This window comes from Pan troglodytes, chromosome 7, assembly GCF_028858775.2.
Source record: "Pan troglodytes isolate AG18354 chromosome 7, NHGRI_mPanTro3-v2.0_pri, whole genome shotgun sequence".
NCBI classification, from domain to species: domain Eukaryota; kingdom Metazoa; phylum Chordata; class Mammalia; order Primates; family Hominidae; genus Pan; species Pan troglodytes.
In genome coordinates this window covers 74,660,369-74,680,320 of record NC_072405.2, presented here as the reverse complement: position 1 = coordinate 74,680,320, position 19,952 = coordinate 74,660,369, and the positions used below count along the sequence as shown (strand labels likewise).

General features: G+C 44.2%; 1 protein-coding gene and 1 long non-coding RNA gene across 10 annotated transcripts in view; one reads left to right on the top strand and one right to left on the bottom strand.

Annotated features, from left to right (window-relative positions):
* Positions 1 to 19,952, bottom strand: part of DNAJC5B (DnaJ heat shock protein family (Hsp40) member C5 beta) — a 117,284-nt gene that overhangs the window by 62,997 nt on the left and 34,335 nt on the right. Inside the window, exon 1 of one of the 6 annotated variants that reach the window (XM_016958994.4) lies at positions 13,483 to 13,664. The exons of 2 other annotated variants lie outside the window; for them this stretch is intronic. The gene's annotated coding sequence lies outside the window, so the exon portion shown is untranslated. Of the gene's footprint in view, positions 1 to 13,482; positions 13,665 to 19,952 lie in introns of those variants that run through there. 3 more of the 6 variants (XM_063816088.1, XM_009455344.4, NM_001246535.1) reach the window with 3 other exon arrangements.
* LOC104007631 (uncharacterized) overlaps positions 12,852 to 19,952 on the top strand; it is a 35,926-nt gene continuing 28,825 nt past the window's right edge. The window contains exons 1-3 of one of the 4 annotated variants that reach the window (XR_001720219.3): positions 12,852 to 12,922; positions 13,958 to 14,295; positions 17,592 to 17,652. This is a non-coding gene — a long non-coding RNA (uncharacterized LOC104007631). Of the gene's footprint in view, positions 12,923 to 13,706; positions 13,854 to 13,957; positions 14,296 to 17,591; positions 17,653 to 19,952 lie in introns of those variants that run through there. The other 3 variants (XR_010159253.1, XR_010159254.1, XR_010159252.1) reach the window with 3 other exon arrangements.

The following is a 19,952-nucleotide window of genomic DNA, read 5'->3' as shown; positions in this document are numbered from 1 at the left end:
GAATCCTCCATTCTCCCAGGGCCAGGCCTCACCTCCAGATGCTAAGTGGAACAACTCACAGAGCCAGTTTAAAAGGATGAGCCCAGGAAGCAACGAGCTGGGTCCCTGCACGAGGTAGCTCTGGCCTGGGACACAGTTCCAGCCCTGCCGCAGAACCGACCAGAGCTGGACAATCTCAGGACTGGGTGGGAGGGCAGGCAAGGAGTGCTGCCCCACAGGTCCCCCTGCCCCAGGCCCTGGGCGTGAACATCCAGCAAGTGGCCCCAAAAGCCTCTTCTGCAACTTTCTTAGAAGCCTGAGCAAAATATTCAAATGAATACATATTCAATTCAGCACTTCTTAGTTCTTAAATTAAAAAGAAAAAAAAATTTGGGTACCAGGATTTCAGTCCTAAAGCAAGGCCGACCCACCATTCAGTATGACTGTGGTGCCCTCTGGTGTTCATAAAGAAAGAAACTGTAAACAGGAGTTACAACGTCAAAATATTTCTCACCCCAAATCAACCTTGATCTTCCATGTGCCTGATGCCCGTCCCCCAGCCACCTAAGATGACGAGAGCTGCCGAGAAAAACACTCCTGGAAATATCCGGGTGGGGCAGGTCATGTCTGGAGAGGATGCCGCCCTCTCGGTGCATTCTTCTGAAACTAGAGTTTTGCAATAGCATCCCAGAGCTTGTCTGTTGGGGGATTTATAACCTACAAAATCTGGTTTTTTTGTAAGGCTTCTGTCTGAAGGGAGAAACATTGGAGCAACTGTGGAAATTCTGAGATCTCCACTCCATTCGCTGTTCAGCTAGGTCAAGACAAAAGACCCCTGAGAGATCCAGGTAGCAAATGACAACAAAAACCCAGGAACCAGCCAGAGACAATCAGCCAGTTCACCAGCAGTGAATAAATGCTGCCGGGGGCTGCTGGGGAATGCCAAGGCTAAGAGATGTCCTCCACCTCTCAGAGCACGTCAGAGAGTTCCCAAAATGTCAGGTCTCAGCCAGGTTTTCCTTGGCCAGCTCATTGGGGTGTTTAATTTAAATACAGAATGCACTTTCCAATTTGAAAAAGTTCTCCCTGCCTCACGCTGAACAACTCTGACCCACAGGGGCATCTGCGTTTACAACCCCTGATTGCCATTTAGAAGGGAAAGCATGAAGCATGACCCACAATACTTGGCACCTAATGGGAAGGACCAGATCATGGTAAAGAAAACATGTGCTGGAGGTGCCGGGAAGAGGGAAGGTCCCCTAGGAGCAGAGACAGGGAAAGGTAAAAGTCGACCTTCCCTTTGCTGTTCATGTGGAAGAACTTCCATGCCCTCCTGCCCAAACATGAGGCTGTGACGGGGTTGTCAGATTCCCCAGGCTGCCGTAACGAGGTACCACAAACCGCATGGCTTAAAGCAACAGGAATGTCTTATCTTACAGGTCTGGAGGCCAGAAGTCAGAAGTCAGAAGTCAAGGTGTCTGCAGGGTTGGTTGTTTCTGGAGCTCCGAGGGGAGTTGGTTCCATGTCTTTCTCTTGGCCTCTTGTGCCACCAGCAATCGTTGGTGTGTGTCACTGTGGTGTGCCTCCAATGTCACATGCTGTTCTGCCCTGGGTCTGCGTCTTCACATAGTTTTCCCCATTCTGTGTCTATCTCTCTGTATCTCTTCTCCTTTTCTAAGGAGGACTCCAGTCGTATCGGATTAAGGGCCCACCCTACTCCAGTAAGGCCTCATCTTAATTTAGATCTTAATGACATCTCCAAAGACCCTGCTTTGAAATAAGGCCACATCCACGGGCACCGGAGATGAGGACATGTCTCTTTTACAGGCGCAACACGTTCAGTCCACAACAGGATTGTAAAGTTGGGCAGATTTGGAGATTTTATTTATGCCTAGGCAGTGGTGCTGGGAAATATTTAATAACTAGATTTCCAGGGATGGTGGGGGGCATTAGTGGAGGGAAGCCCTGGTTTGTAATGTTTGCTGATTTCCCTTCCAGGCCTATTTCAAGCTATCAACATAACACCTGGCTTGCAAAACTCCTGAAAATTCAGCAATGTGTGGCTCTCTTTCATTGATACTAACCATGCCCTTGGGGCTATTTTATGAAAAATGTCGATAGCTAAAAGGAGTTATTTAGCACAGTTTTTAATGCATATTTTGTATTATTGAGGACAAGATGCCCCAACAACTTTTGGTTATCTATGTGTAAAATGACCAATTTGTATGTAATTCATATCCAATTTCAAATCTGAGCATGCGTCCAGGCAGATCTGTTTTCTGGGCCTCCATTACCTTAAAGCAGCATCAGCCTTCTCCTCCCAGCCCTTCCAGACACCTGCCCCCACCTCTGATGTCCTGACCGCTCACAGATTTCCCATCTCCCCAGGTGTGACAACTCCACCATATTCTTTGAGATGACCCTGGCACTCAGCTTCTACTCTCTCCATTCCAACCTTGTGATTGGCCTGGGGCCCTTCAGCACCGCCTTCCTTGTCAGATCTTGGATGCCCTCCACCTCTCAAATCTGAAACTCCAGCTTTGCCTCTCTGCCCACCACTGCCACCTTGCCAACAACTCCCTCATGCACGTGATGCTTACATTTCTCTGATACCTCCGAGCTCCCCAAGCCTATCTGCTGGGTCCCTTTCTTCAGCCCTTTCCCTGTTCAGTGAAATCTCTGAGATCACCATTGTAACTGCTGCCTTGTCAATACTCCTAACTCTATCCACCACCCCAGCCAACATTGGACTGTATGTCCATCTGCTGGTGGGGTGAATGCTGGCACTGCAGACCCAGGGTCTCCAGTGCTAGGGGGCTGCAACCCTACCCAGCACCCTCTGTGTGTCCCAGTAAGACCTTTTACCATTCTCCACCACTCCTCAGCATTCCCATCTCACTTCCAGCAAAAGACATTCCCACTTACATCACACACACACACACACACACACACACACACACACACACACACACACAAAACAACAATAGAGAGAATACTCCCTTGTTAACAAAGTGTGTTCACATAGGGTCATTTGACCCACACACCTGGGACAGGTAGGCAGGGAAAGTGTTATTATTCCCACTTTATAAATCAAGAAACTGAGGCTTAGAGGGGTTTCATGTACACATCAGACAGTTATTAACGGAGCAAGGGTAGGAACATGGGTCTCCCAATTCTGAGCATCCCAGGTCAAGCGGTGCAGTGATTTTACCAGTGAGACCTTCGTATCCAGAACGAGCTCCCACATCTGTGGACACCATCCAAATTCTCTATCCACCTCTAGGGTGTGCTGCCTTCTCAACTATGATTCAATTGCTCTCAAGGCACCTAAAGTTTATTTACCCTTTATGCTACCAAAAAAAAAAAAGCAGAATGATCTTGAAAGCAAGAAGCAGTTTTATTTCCCTTTCCTCTGAGAGTTGTTACCACCAATTGTGTTTCCTTGTGGAAGTGTTTGGCTGGTAGAGTATTCTCAGAGTCCTAGGCTGAAACAAGACAGTTCACCCTCTGCTCCTGTGATCTGGTTCACAGCTCGGGAGCAGACCAGGGGTCTGATCTGGAAACATCATCCCATGGAAGCCAAATGCGTGTCTGGAGACCCACCAAGATGTCATGGAGAAGAATCCGCTGGGTAGATCCAGTGCTGAGGGCTTACATGGATGAGATGATTCTCTGTAAACACATAATACGAGCCAAAGCCACTTCCTCTGGGAATGGGAGTCCTAAGTGAGTCATATTCTAGTCAATTAGGAATCTCAGCTCTTTCCCGGGCCTTCCAGCAATGCATGCACACCAGAGGGAATCTGCTTCTGCCAATGTAAAAAGTATTTCCCTATCCCAGTTCCTCTTCCAGTACCTTTGTTTGTGTTGCACCCACATGGTTGTACATGGAGGCAAATATGCAAAACAGGTGCCGACCTCCTGTGTGGTCCCAGGCCAGCCTGCGTGCCTTCCTGCAAGGCCACCTCCAGATGTCTTGCTTTTTGACCTGCCCATCCCACCCCATAAGAACTGATGTCTGTGGGATACACCAGAAGCACTGGACTGGGATACGGATGGCTTGGCTTCTAACTGTGTGAACTTGGGGAAGGCCCAAGCTCTCCTGAGTCTCCGATTCCTCCTCTGCAAAATGAGAGTTTTGCTGTGGGTGAAGCTAACTGGGCAATGCCATGAGGACTGCTTATGTTGTCACGATGAAGGGGACTCCGTAGAGCAAACAGAGAGTGCTGCAGGGAGTCGAGGACAAAGGAGCTCCTTTTATACAAGATTTATTTAGGGGCTCATAGTTATGTTTAGAACTAGACAATGTTTTTGCCAAGCTCTAGTGGAAATGGAAAATGAGGAACAGCAATGTATCAAGCGATGAGGAGCAAATAAAAAGAAGGGAAAGCCCGGGCCTGCTCGTGGGTGAATCAGCAGGCAGCACGCACCTGTGGAATCATTGATTCATGCACATTTTAAGCAGTTTTGATGGGCAGATTTTGAGGAGAGATGGAACAGGATTGGACTGGCCCATGGGGCCATTTAAGGCAACCTAGGGCACTCTTGGTGGCTCTGAGGACAGCAGTTTAAAAGGATGCCTCCTAGTCCTTGCCCATGGCTGCCTCATGGGGGCACTGTCACTGTCTCCCTCCCAAGCAGAGTGGGGTGGTGAGAAGAACAGAAATGTTGTGAATATTAAATAATAATATCCACACAAAGCACGAGCACGTAGCTTTCAACAAATACCAGCAACTATTCATGCTCTGTGGTCGTCTCAAAGGCAAAGAAAAGGGGAGCCTTCTCTAGGCTCCCAGCTGCACTCAGGTCCCACATGTTCAGGTGTGCCTGCCCCGCTGCTGCCCTGAGTGTTGGCCAGCGGCCAATGCCTTCAGCTCTCCTCCATCCTAAGGAGGAAGCCCCAGGGCCTGTGGGGAGCACAGCACCAGTGCTGGGAGGCAGTGGCCATACTGGTTCAGAGTACCCAGCTGAGTGTTTTAGACTTGTGTTGAAATCCTGGCCCTGCCATTTACTAGCTGTGCTGCTTTAGACAAGTTACTTCAATTATCTGAGGCTCAGTTTTTCATCTCCAAAATGTGCAAACATTTATTAAATAAACAGCTGTGGAGTAAATGGGAATAAGACTACTTTCCATATGGGAGGTCTCTGTGGCAATTAAATGAGGTAATTACTAGGCCAACTGATGACATAGTAGGTGCAATGATTAATTTTATGTGTCAACTTGACTAGGCTGCAGGGTGCCCAGATATTTGGTCAAACATGATTCTGGGTGTGTCTGCATGGGTGTTTTGGGTGAGATGAACATTTGAATCATTTGAATCAGTTGACTGAGTAAAGCAGGTTGCTGCCCCCCACCACACCCCCACTGTGAGTGGCCATCATCGAATCAGTTGAAGGCCTGAATGGAACAAAAAGATTGACCCTCCTGCCTCACTGCTTTGAGCTGGGACATTGGTTTTTTTTCTGCCTCCAGACTCAAACTGAAACATTGGCTCTTCCTGGGTCTCAGGCATGCTGAGTGCAGATCCTGGGACTTGTCAGCCTCCATAACCACATGGGCCAACTCCTTATTTTATATATGTGTATATACAAAATGCATACATTACACACATATATCCATCTCTCCTACTGGTGCTGTTTCTCTGAAGAACCCTGACTAACACAGTAGGTGCTTTAAAAAAATAGGTTGCTTTTAATGATTGCTATTTCTATTATCTCAAAACTAAGCAAGAAATGATGTCTAAATGTAAAGCTGATCGAAATTATGTTGTTTAAGAGGTAGGAGGAGATGCCAATAATGACCTAAGTAGCACCTGTTATTTGTATGCCATTCAGATGGTATATTTCATCTTCTAAAATGAGCATTTATAATAACATATGTGTGTATCAATTGTGGCAATATCATTACCTTAAACTCTGGGAAAGACATTTTTAAATTTATATTGATAACTACCTTCTATTTGTATAGTTCTTTAAAATTAAAGAATCATATTAATTGTACTATGACTTTACCATTCCCTAGTTATGATGAAATCACTGATATGCAAACCTGACTGTCTGCTAAAGTGGCTGAAGAAAGTGCTCAATGATTGCTTCTGCAACTTATAGAGGTGGTGAGGGGCTCTCACGAGCATAAGCCCAGGAGAAAGCCATCACTACGAGATTCCAGACACAAGGGAGGACTGTGAGCAGCCTCAAGATGTGAATAAGGAAAGATTCATGCCTGTAATTTCAGCACTTTGGGAGGACGAGGTAGGCAGATCACTTGAGGTCAGGAGTTCAAGACCAGCCTAGCCAACATGGTGAAACCCCATCTCTATGAAAAATACAAAAATTAGCAGGGCATGGTGGTGGGCACCTGTAATCCCAGCTACTCGGGAGGCTGAGGCACAGGAAACGCTTGAACCTGGGAGGCAGAGGTTGCAGTGAGCTGAGATCTTGCCACTGCAATCCAGCCTGGGCGACAGAGCAAGACACTGTCTCAGAAAAAAGAAAAGAAAAAAAAAAAGAACATGCCACAAAAGCACATACTGCAGGTGGAGGAGGAACAGAAGGAGACCTCCCCACTCTAGCAGGTGGGCTTACCAGTAGAGGAAGGGGGCAGTGGTGGCAGGGGAAGGACACAGCAAGTCCATCGTGACCCATGATTCTGGAGATGAACTACTTTCTGACAACATGAGTATGCCTTGAAATGATTCATAAGAAAAGATGCAGTCAGAAGAAATGGTATGTTTAGTTCCTTTAAGGTTCTAGGTAGGAATAAAGGACATAGGTCTCCAGGGGATTTTAATCTTTTGTTGTACAGGCCATGAGTTTGAAGAGAAAAGAAGATGTAGGAAATGGACATTGGCCCAGGAAGGTGTCAAAGGACACAGTTGATTTTCTGGTCATGACTCTGAGCTACCAGACATTAAATAGCCATCAAGGAGCACCATGAAGACTACGAAGGCTATCAAATAACCCGGCTGGCAGAAGACTCGCCTCCTGATGAAGACTTTCAACTGAAATCTGAGTTGGAGAGGAAGACAGGCTCCATTACATTTACACTATGAAGGGCAATAAAAGATAAAATGCCCAATATTTTTTAGAAAACATAACAGGAAGACTACCAGGAACAGTATTTATAGGCACAGTTGTTTATTCACCAAGGTTTATTGAATTACTAGTTGCCCTGGAGACTGTAACAAATGAATGAGATCCAGGCCCCATATCAACTGGAAGTGTCTTCTCCAAAGCAAATGTCTGAGGGGCTCTCGACCACCCCCACCCTCACTGTCAAAAGTTTCAGCTCTGAGAAGGGAGAGAGATCCAGTCTCTTTAGAGGGCATCAGCAGGAAGTGATGCTGTGGCATGGATAGTTTCATTTCTGGGCCATGCCAGAAACCCAGGTGTCTCCTTTCACTCACCCTCTCCATTTAAACCAGGCCGATCAATTAACCAGGCCTAATCACATCTCCTTTCTAAAGCTCTAAAGTCCACTCTCTTCCTCTGTTTCTTGAATAGAGTTAGTGAACTTGGTCACTACCCTTGACCAAGCTTATTATCTCCTGCCAGCCTCCTAACTGACAGTCCTTTCTCCAGTCTTTCTCTGGTCCCCATATACTACATCCCTTTCAAATGCAAATGTTATCTCATCGCTGCCCTGCTGATAACTCTTCAAACTTGCCCATTGATCTTTAGCTAAAAGCCCAGCTTCTTAGCAGGGCCAGCCCCACGGACTTGCCCCTGCCTCTTCCTCCAGTGCCACTTCTTCCCAATGCCATCATGTCCACTCAAACCCAGTTTCTACTAACTACTATACACTGTTTAGCTCCATGAACACACCATTGTCTCTGTCCTCTGAGTCTTTACACATGCTGTTCCCTGTCTCAAAACATTCTTCTACTCCCTTTGCCCTGGTCTCCCAATCCCACCTGGCTCACTCCTTCAGCGCAAAGGGTCAAATTTTTTAAATGTCAGGAGAATGTCACAAATGATGAAGGTAGGAAGCAGAGAGAGGAAAGCAGTGGCCCATGTGAAGCAGGAATCCTGGAGGAGGCCGGATTAGGAGTTCAACTATCAGAAAAGCTGAAGAAATTGCATGAGCAAGACCATGGAGGCAAGAAAAGTACTGGGCAAGCTGGAAAATTGAAGGCAGACAGATCTACCTGGTGCATAAGAGGTGGGGAAGAATGGATAAATGGGTGGCCAAGGGGAGAGGCTTGGTCCAGTGAAGCTAGAGAAGGTGAGAGGCCTTGAAAACCAAGCAAAGGAGTTTAGTCCTCGTTTTATAAACAACGGGAAAAACTTGAAACTGGGGAGTGCCGGTTTCTATTTTAGAAAGGCGTGGCCAATGAGTGCAGAGAAATGAGGTTGGAGAGATGAGTGATCTTAGAGGAAGATGAGGAGATGAGGGCCCAGACCAGGGTGGCAGCAGGAAGAACTGGCTGAGGTGATGGGTTCGGGAAAGATGTGGAGATCCAACCCCCTAGGCTCAATGTTCAATGACCGAATGCAGCAGTAGAGAGTGACTCGGGGATCACAGGGGACCTGAGATCCTCGCCAGAGAAACTGGGAATATGGTGAGGCCCGTTGGCTGAGGTGGGAATCACAAAGGGGGAACAGGTTTGCGGAAGATAATGAATTAGTTTTGGAACATGTTGACTTCAGGGTACAGGCTCTAGAAGCCCTCGTGCCTAATTAAAATCAGACACAGCCCTGGTTTCAGCATGCAGGGCCGTTCACAGAAACCACCTGTTAGAGTTCATTTTATCCTTCCTGGTGTCCTTGTGTTTCCATGACTCCTCTTTTTCATATCCCAATGAAGCAAAGTGAATTGTTTGCTTTGCACGCCAAGAATGAGTTGTCAAAGCGCAGGTAGAGTGGACATGAGCACTGGTGAGTAAGAGAAGAGCGGTTGTGCCGGGGCCAAAATTTTCACTAGGAAATTGTTTTTCTCCCTAAGTTTGTGTCAATCAGTCATAGTCTGTTTCTCTTCCTTTCAAGATTCCTCCCAAGTCCCAGTGCTGACCTGCCCTCATGAGCAACCTGAACACTCCAGACAACACTGCTTCTTCGCTCTGAGCCCCTGGGGCACTTTGAAGTTCACAGTGCACACATTTTTCACATAGTTTTGTAGTTTCCTCTTTGCTTTTGAACTCTTCGCAGGTGTACATCTTGTCTCAACTAAATTCTTAACTCTTAAAGAGCCCAACTTATGTCAAACATTTTATTTTGCTGTTGTCACAGTGCCTAGTACAGTCCCAGGTGCATATTAAGTTTTCAAAAATACAAACGGGATTGAAACTGACATTGAATTCATTTGGCATAGAAAGGAGTGTGGAAAACAACCTCCTTGAAAGGACACAGTATGAGAGGAGATAAGGTTGATGCGGGGAGGGAGATAGCGTCAGTTCCTACCATGCAGAGGAACGTATCCTAACATTAAGAAAAGGCTTTCCCTCTCTTGTAATAATAATGATTTTGCATTCTAAATATACTTGAAAGGACGAAAATACTGGTCTTCTAGTTGCCAAGTAAATTGTCTTCTCAACTGGCTAAAACGTCTGTTTTCCTGAGACCACCTTTTGTGACCAACAATATTGGTAATATAAAAATGTGGAACTTTCATTTATAGTGAATTACATGCCATAGTACTCCGCACCACTTAAATGGCAAGACTGAGAGTGAATCTTTCACTTCCTTTTGGTTAGAGCTCCATTTGTGTGGCCATCATGATGTTTGGGTAACTTAAAAGGAGAGTATTCATGACTCAGCTCGTGACATTTTCCCCAGGCAGAAGAGACAGGACAACCCCAAGTATTATGGTGGCCAGATTGTGTACTTGTCATATTGGAGGAAGATGTCTACGGAAGAGGTGAGGAGAGGAGGCAGGAAGCTGGTTTTGTAAATCAATGAATCTCAAAGATTTCCGGGGCTGTCCTGCCACCAGTGCCTGGCACTCTACCATCCACATCACATTTAATATGGATCCCTGCTCCCCAGACAGCAGGATACCCTTTACCCTTACAGGGCATTGGAATAATGGGACCACAGCTTGTAGCTTTCAGTAGGAGACACAATTAAGAGGAGGAGGATGAGGAGTGGCTTGAAAGGAGGATGAGGGGATCAGGTGATGGGTATCCTAAAAGCCCAAACTTGACCACTACACAATCTATGCATTTTTAAAAATTGCACTTGTACCCCATATATTTATACAAATACAATAAAAATTAAAGCACATTGGGTTCTACTCTCTGGAGCAGCATGAAGCATGCCTCTGGAGGTCAGCAAAGATGAGGGGAAAAGACACTAACTAGAGTGCTTGCTTCACAGCTGTGCCAAGGACTTGACTCCCCATGCATTTTAGAGCATAACCTTCCCCCTTCTGAGGTTCCCATGGGATAGCAGGGTAAACAGCAGGAGAGCTCCTTCTCAGCCCTGGTGGCACCAACGCCCCTTGGCTCTGGGTCACATTCCTCCACAGACTTCACAGGCCTCAGGTTACAAAGGCCCTGTTGCACAATTCTTGGGAGAGTGGGCATGGGGGCTGGGCTGGGATGACAGGCAGTGTCCTGCGCGTGTCGGAGATCCAGTGTGGCCGCCTGCCAAGGTGCCTCAGGGGACGGCAGCAAGAGGAGACTCTGCTGTCTCAGGATCTTCAGAGAGGTAGCTTCCTTTTGCTTTTTTTCCTTCCAAGCCTCTTAAATAAAACTTGTCAAGGCTGCATCTTCTCCGGTAATTCAAGAGAAAACATTTCAAAAGTTTGCTTGGCATACCTGTGTTTCATTTTACTGGAGAGATTTGAAACTTCAAAACCGCAATGAAGAATCCTGAAACTAAAACTTCTTTTATCCCTCTGTTTTTCACAATTAGCTTTCTTCTGCAGTTATACACTGTAGTGTGTGTAAAATTACTCAATATATTACACAACTTTTAAAATTAATAAGGAAGCTGAAAGTTATTACAACAACTGTTTAAAGCCTATGCCATGATGGAATGCTCTTTCTTATGCTCCTTCTTGTTGGTAATTGCTTCATAATTATCTTTTATTAAAGGCAACCTGCATGTAATACCAGAAACATATGGAAAATCCTTACAGGAAGTACACATTTTAGTTGGCTAAAAAACAATCTAATGGCCTAGAAAATACTTACCAGACATCTCTAAGGTTAATGATGGCGCTGATGACTATAAAAGTTAGGTCTCTATTTATATTTAAAAATTCTTCATTTCATTTCATTTTCTTTCAGAATTTGGATCTTTGGGCTGATATTAGTACATTTGCAATGAATTTAATTGGAAAAACGCTGACTACCTGCACCCAGGGACTGCCTGGGCTCAAACTTGCAGATTAATTACGGATGCAAGACATATATAGCTTCATGTATGTCAAACCCTGGACAAGTCTAAGGAGGCTCCTCCTACACTATCATGTTAATTCCAAATAGAATATTAATTCATGGGATAAGTCACAGAAGGCTCATATAGAAGATATATTAGGTAAGTAAGTGTAGGTCGGATACCACGGATGGATGTAATAGCCAGCCCCACACCTGCCAGATAAAGTGTTTACTCATCTGTACATTCAAGGGTGTACACACACACATTCATAAACAAAGTATTATCTACCTAAACAGGAAAAGACAAGGCCACAGGAAGACCGTATATTTATTATAAAGTAAAAATCTGGTAAATTGTATACTTTTTTTAAGAAAAAAAGGATTACTTCTAATCAGCCCTCAATTTACAGTAGCTAGTCAATTTCCCTGGATTTATTTTCACTGTTATCTCAGTGTTTTGAATGGGTTCTTCGGTGCTTTTTCTTGTCATTGACCAAAGCTTATTTTGTATGGAGGTGCAGAGGCTAGGAGAATATCTGCTTTTACCAATAACCACACCAAGGTGATAAATGAGATTTCCTCCTTTTAGAATATTCTAACTTAGAAAATCAAAGAGTTAGTTCAAATATGAACCAATACATTCATTCATTGTGGGGCAGAGTGTATTGGAGAGGCCACCAGGCTAAGAGTGAGGGGGCTTAAACTTTAGTCCCCAGCACTAACTAGCCTGATACCCTTAGCTGAGACACTTCTCTGTGTGGTTTCTCCTGGAAACGAAGCTGTGGAATGGATGATCTTCTAGTTCCCCTCCGACTCTAAAATTCTGCAGTATGTGACAGGCTGCAGCAGCATGTGACTAACACAAGGGTCAGGGAATGTTACAGTCAATAAATGCAAATGGAGATGAGTTAGGACATTCTGTGTTTTGTGGGTATTATCTGAGGTTCAGCTTAAACTTAGTTTTCAATGGCTATCAATGAAGGAAGCCTAAAAACTGGGCCAATGAGATTTTAATGTTCAAGGTCTTAAGTGGTTATGATTAGATCATAACCTAATTGTGAAAATCACAGTGACTTCTGTACAGAAGTTGAATGTGTGCTATAAAGTTTATGTGCAAGTATATTTTGCTTTTATCTGGATCTCTCAGTTTTACATGCTTTGGGGACTATTACTACTTTCATAGAGTGTGAGAGTATTGACCTTACTGCTGTGATATATTTATTCGTGATGTGTTGGAGGCCAAGGAGAGTTAGAGTTGTGTCCTGTGGATAGAGAATCCATCTCCTCCTCTTCTTGTCGATGGCTGTTGGGGTCCCCTGTGGGTAACTGACCTACCTGTCAGAACATGGACTCTTACTCCCACTGAGGGAGCATCGCCATCAACTCTGACCTTGCAGGCAGAGCTCAGCGTGCCTGCCTGAGCTGTCCTGTGCTCCAACTCCGGGGTTGCAGTGTGCTAAGACCCAAGGGAGTCCACATGGGGATGAGTCAGGGCCTGGCGCTGGCCCCGTGCTCCGCCCCACTGGTAAACAGAACAGTTCTTTGCCGTCACTCAGAGCCTCTCAGGGCCCCAAGACTCCAGGAAGAAACAAGTGTTGTAGAAGCCAAAACCCCAAGGCAAGGTAAAGAAAACAGAACTGTCCGCATCCCCAGCAATGATTTCACTGGCAGAAGTTGCTGGGGGCGGGGTGGGGGGTCCGGTATATGTTCCAGCAGAGCTGTTTTACTTACTTCTCAACCAAAAGGCCCTTCTCTTTTACTCTTTATAGGGGTATCCTTTTGCCTTTCAAGATTTGAACTTTCAAAACTTGACCTTAGAGTCAGTCTTGCTTGCTAACCCATAATACAACTTTGCACCTTTTATTACTTTTGTTTGTTTTTGTACTGGCTTCTATTAAAATACTTCCTTAGTTAACTTATTTTTGTTTACTCTACCCTGTCATCCGGGGAGGGGCTATTGAAAGAAAAAAACCTCTAAATAGAAATATATCACCAGCAGCACAAGTGGACTACAGACTCGGAAATGTCCTCACCGTCCGGCTTCATGGCAAGCAGCCTGGCTGTTGGCAAGATGCGCCCAGCTCTGCTTCTGCTCGTGTGGAACCTTACATTACCCTAACGCAGCTGGGGCACACGCCGTCTGTGCTTATACTGTTCTTCTTAAGCTTGGAGACACACTCACCTTGAGATCTCTCCTCTTTTTCATTTAGACACTGGCAAGTCCTGTTCTGAGCTTAGCAATGCCAAGTACCTGAACTGGAGGCATGGCTGGCTGATCCCTTCTAGCTCCCTCCAGTAGTGTCCCACCTTGGCTATATCAGTAACTGCGCCTCCTGTTATTTCTCCTTCCCGGTTGTCAAGGTCAAACCTGGGCTGGATATTGTGATGTCACAGAGTGGAATCCTCGCTCCTCCAGATGGTCCAGCTGAGGCCCTCTTGGACAACACTTCCTCTCCTGCCCACGGTGGGAGGTTGGGAAGGACATTCCCCCATTTCCATTTGCTCTGCCATTCGAAACCTTGTGAGGGCCCTCAGGGAAGAATCCCTTTGCAGGTCATAAACTGACCTACAGAATTATGGGATCTTAACTGTGGGGAGAGACCTAGAAGACCGGCTAGTGACCAGATTCTCATCTAACTCCTTTCTTTTTTTTACAGATGAGGAAACTGAGGCCCCACGTGGTGAAGTGGCAGATCTGATTCTAGAGCCCAGGTGCCCTCAGTGTCAGCCCCTGCCATTCTGACCATGCTGCACTCAGATCTTGTTCTACTCTCTGGAGTTTGTCCACATCACAGTTTTCTGGTAGCTCATCAGACAATTTTTACCCGAATCCACCCACAACAAGAGACCATTTGGATAATGTACATTATGGGAAGAGAACAGAGTCTCGGTGAAGATCATGTTTCCCCAGCAACACAGGTGCCAGGAGTAGCTGGCTCTGGTCCCAGCCCAGACTCAGAAATCCTGAGCCACCAGACCATTTCCAGATTAACAAGTAAGGTGACTTCTGAGCAACTAATGTTTTCATTGAGATTTGATGATAAGCAGCAAAGCTCAAATGAAAGTCCAGAGTTAGTGTTGGCAGGGCGAGATGGCTCATGCCTGTAATTCCAGCACTTTGGGAGGCTGAGGTGGGAGGATCACTTGAGCCCAAGAGTTTGAGACCAGCCCGAGCTATATAGTGAGACCCCATCTCTACAAAAAATACAAAAATTAGCTGGGCGTAGTTGTGCGTGCCTATAGTTCTAACTACTCAGGAGGCTGACAGGGGATGATCGCTTAAACCCGAGATATCAAAGCTGCAATGAGTCGAGATTGCACCACTGCACTCCAGCCTGGACGGCAGAATGAAACCTTGTCTAAAACACACACACACACACACACACACACACACACACACACACACACACACACACAGTATTGATTACAGCGCTATACCAGGTTCTAGTGTTGAGTAAGGGACAGGGAGGAGCAATCTGTAAAGAAATAGAGTCTCACTGGAATTTCATTCTTCATTATTTCATACCCTTCACTTTTTCTAGACGCTAACCCCATATGATACTAAAAAGTATCTGTATTGCATCAGACGACGTATCTGTGAAGTCAGAGAATTGTGCTTTAAGAATCTCTCAAGAGGAGAACATATATTGGGCTTTCATAATACCAATAACATTTTACATCATGCTTCATTTACAAGCTATTTTCACACATATCACTCTATTTAATCTTCACAACTTGGTGAGATAAACAAAGTATTATTTTCAGTATAATTTTCTGGATGAGAAAATTATAGCTTAGAGAAGTTGTGTCTTGCACGAGATCACAAAGCTAATTAAGTGGAAAGGTTACTTAACATTAACTACAAACCAGATCTTCCACCAAGCCTTTTCCCCACCACAGGGCTTCGCTGGTTGGGGAGAAATTGTCATTTGGTCCCAGAACACACTTGAAGGCCACTGCCTTAAGCAACCCTTTGAGTAACAAGGAAGAAAGTATTCCCATAGGTCATAAATACTGCTTTACTAACTTCCTAAATGTCTTCATAAAATCTTAGGGAAATGGTTAATGGACACTAATTTTAAACTTTAAAATAATATAATTATTGCCCTTTCTTCCAACAATTCCACATCTGTGAATTCTCCTAAGAGAACCATTATGGATATGAAAAATATTTAGCTACAAGAGGTTTTTTGAAGCACTGTTTATAACAGAAAACATATATGAAGCTCAGCATTGGAAAAGTGGTAAAATGGATTATGCTGAACTCAAGAAAATAATGTCAGGGTTTCCCACACTTTGATTATTCATGTGGCATCTTCAGAATATTGCCATCTGCACTAATATTTACTTAACATTTTCCTTTAAATTAATTCATACATTTTACTGGAATAAAATTATTTAAAGGTATTTTTTATTATTAACATAAGTAGAAATACAGTATTAATTGCCTTAAATGTCAGATGACAATAAAAACAAATACAATGAAAACAAAGTAATGTTATTAATGCATGAATTTGGTCCCAATACCTTGAAGAAAACATATGACTGATTTAATAAAATCACAAGTAATCCCTTTTTTTTGCCATCACAAACTTCACCTTTCTGCATTAAAAAATCTCTTTTTTTACCTCTGATCTATAAAAGGTTCAATGGAAAAAAGATATGCAGTGTGTGTCTGACCCCAAATCACAGTTAGATATATTTATGCATACCTTGCATACTAAATCAGTAATTCTCAAAACTTGCTTGAAAGGTCACCTTGCTTAGAACAGGGTATTCCTCTGGCAGGATATGCAGGGATCAAACCTCTTTGCTCAATGCAGTCTTCCTCCAGCTATCATCTCAGGGCAAATAAAAATGACATCTTTCCTTGTGTTTTGTCTTGGCTGAGCATACTCAATACTGTACATTCTGTGGAGGTGTGGGTTATGCCGCATCCTTTGAGCATACATCCCTGTGTTGAAACAGGTGCACACCTGTAGCAGAGGCAGGCAAAGCCTCACACCTGGAGCACACAGAAGCTTCAGTCCCCTATGGCAGTGATGAGGGAAGCCTGCATAGCTCTTCAGAAGCAGGCACTCTGCAGGCTAAGTGAAAGCTATAGATATTTGTAAGTCAGAGTTCAAAGGTTTTTGCTTAGTTATGGAGGAGGATTTTGTGGGGGGAAATGCTAATTTTGTCAACACTTAAATTCCACTTCAAGGCAGAATTTCTCAAATTGTGTTCTACAGACCACCTGCACCAGAATCACCTACTTCATATATATATATATATGCAGATTCCCACACAGCTTCCTGCATTTACTGCCTCCAAATCTCACGGCCTGAGTGAGAGACTCATGTTAAGTCAAGCTTCTCCAGGAGCTTGTGGTGTAGGTGTACACAAATACTTGAGAACAATGCTCTAGGCCAGAAGTTCCCAAACTTTAGAGCAAACCAAAGAGTGCCTGGAGGACTTGTTTTTGTTGTTTGTTCGTTTGTTTTGTTTTCTGAGATGGAGTCTCACTCTGTTGCCCAGGCTGGAGTGCAGTGGCACGATCTCAGCTCACTGCAACCTCCGTCTCCCAGGTTCAAGCAATTCTCTGCCTCAGCTTCCCTAGTAGCTGGGCTTACAGGCACCCCCCACCACGCCCAGCTAATTTTTTGTAATTTTAGTAGAGATGGAGTTTCACCATTTTGGCCAGGCTGGTCTTGAACTCCTGACCTCGTGATCCACCCGCTTCGGCCTCCCAAAGTGCTGGGATTACAGAAGTGAGCCACCGCGCCCGGCTGAGGACTTGTTAAAACACAAATTGCAGGCCCCACCCATCAAGTTTCTAGTTTGGGATGTCTAGAGTGAGGCTCAAGACTTGACACTTTTAGCAGGTTCCTAGGCCTGATGGTGGACACCAGACTTTGAGAACTACCGCACTTGGACCAAGAAATTGAATGTACAGTATAGAGTGCTCTCGATAGTAGTACAGAATGTACAGTATTGAGTACGCTCTAAAGGCATTTCCAAAGGCCTAGGAAATGGAGTTTGGACCTTGAGTCTTTACGTATTCAGAAAAGAATTGGTATAGAAAGGAATTTTGTTCTTATTTTGCTTTTGGTTTTTGTTCTTTAGGATTTTTCTTACAAATAATTTTTATTTTTCCACTAAAATGCTCGTAGTCTATGTCCATCCATTCAGGATACTTCAAGGTTAAACAGAATCACTTCCTTATTTTGTACCTTTTAAAATATGGGAATCTTAATGAATGAACACAATTGATGTCTGACTTTTCAGAGGCCTGCATTAATTTGATTTCAGTGACCCACTGGAAACCAGTGTCAGCATAACAACAGTTACGAGAGCTAAACCTACAAAACAGGTAAGGCATATAAACTGACTAAGTGCTAGAGATTTTAATTAAGCCTAGTGACTCTGAAGCTGGACTCCCTCTTAAAAGATGTTGAGAATTCAACTTAATTCTGAAAAAGTACATCTAAATTCGGGTCTTTTTACCAACCAAACTATTTATGCTTAATAGAAATGGAAGCGTGCCTGTAGAATCAGAAAGATCTTTCTGTTGAATCAGAAACATATTGCTAATGTTTGTAGCTATGGGACCCACCTCATGTACAAACAAAATCATAACATTTTCTCAAAACAAAGGTAGTACTATATACCCCAACAGAATTCATTTTTAAGGAGTGCTAATGACATTATTAAAAGAAAATGTCAGCCAAACTGCAATAAAACATTTCCAGGCCAATAAAAGTAGTTTGAGTTGAATGCTCTAAAACTATTGGCTTTGAAAGGTTAAAATAATAAGTGATCACAGATCCAAGAAACACAATGCTCAAGTCATTAGCAGAGGCATTTTATGCTGTATTGTAAGTAAAGTGTAAGGCATGTATTGGTTTAGATCCTATAAGGTGATCCCTATAAGACCAATGCCTGCCCTTTCTATGTGGCTCTTCTGTGAAGAACAGAAAGTTATATATAGGAACAAGAACCCACACATTTTAGAAACTAAAAAAAAAAAAATTATATTTGACTTCGTGATACATTTGTGTGATTCCATTCAGACATAACTGTCTGATATTTTGGAAGTGCTTTAAACCAAACATGAGACACACTGTGAAGACCTACATTCCCAAAGACTGCTGCTAATATTGGTCTAACTTTACCAGTGAGTCTCTGTCTCAGAAAACTTTTCTACTTTCTCCACCCATGATAGAAATCTGTCTCTTCTCCTTTTTCTTTACCCCCAAATAGTCACAATGGCAGAAACACATAATGCCATACAGACCACGCCAAGTACAAGTGGTCTCTGCTGTGGCCTGAGAGTTCTACAAAATTCATATGTTGAAACTTAATCTTCATTGTGGTAGTACTGAGAGGTGGGGCCTTTTGCAGAGTGACTAAATCACTCATTGTATTAGTTCATCTTCACGCTGCTATGAAGAAACACCCAAGACTGGGTAATTTATAAAGACAGAGGTTTAATTGATTCATGGTTCTGCATTGCTGGGGAGGCCTCAGGAAACTTACAATCATGGCAGAAGGCAAAGGAGGAGCAGGCACCTTCTTCCCAGTATGGCAGAACGGAGCGAGTGGGAGCAGGGGAAATGCTGGACACTTATAAAACCATCAGATCTCATGAGACGCACTCATTGTCACAACAACAGCATGAGGGAAACCACCTCCATAATCCAATCACTTCCCACCGGATCCCTCCCACAACATGTGGGGATTATGGGGATTACAATTCAAGATGAAATTTGAGTGGGGACACAGCCAAACCATATCACTCATGAATGGATTAGTGCCTTATAAAAGGGCTGGAAGAAACTAGCCCCTTTTGCTCTTTTGCTTTTCTGTCATGTGAGGACACAGCGTTTGACCCTTCCAGAGGATGTGGCCATAAGGCACCACCTTGGAAGCAGAGCAGGCTTCACCAAGGCCAGTGCCTTAGTCTTAGACTTCCCAGCCTCCAGCACTGTGAGAAACAAAATCCTGTTATATATAAATGACCCAGCCTGTGGTCCTTTGCTATAGTAGCATAAATGGACCAAGACAGTCTCCAATCTCAATTATGCCCTCAGCACAGGGCAGTTCTCTCACTATCCACTGCACACTCATTGCAAACTCTCACCAATCTCTGGAAGCCTTTCATTTGTGTCCCTCTCATTCTTAGTGGTGAGCCTCATCTCCTCCACAAAAAACTCAGAAACCATTAACTATTCCCTTTTTCAATTTCAACCCTACCCTACTCTAAATACATCCACATCTGTGCCCACTCTTAACACCTTCCTGCAGCTCAGTGGAAAGGCATTCTCTTTCAGACCAAGGATAATACCTCTCTATGTGACCTGAGCCCCCGTTTAATACTGCTACTTTTGAGAACTTGCTCCTTCAATTATTCCCTTTAGCTAATTTCTACCACAGTCTCTGTCTCTCTCTCTCTCTCTCTCTCATTTCTGGCTCTCCCTTCTCAGCATAAAAACATTCTCAAGTCTTTTCTATTTATAAAAACATGAAACCTCCCTGAACCCCAAGCCGCTCTCCCCAACACACGTACTTAAAGTTCTCTCTTCTCTTCCAAGCTAAGCTAATGGAAAAAAAAAAAACTACTACATTTCCTTTCAAGCCATAAGGCCGATGTCCAAAGCAAGACAAGGAGGA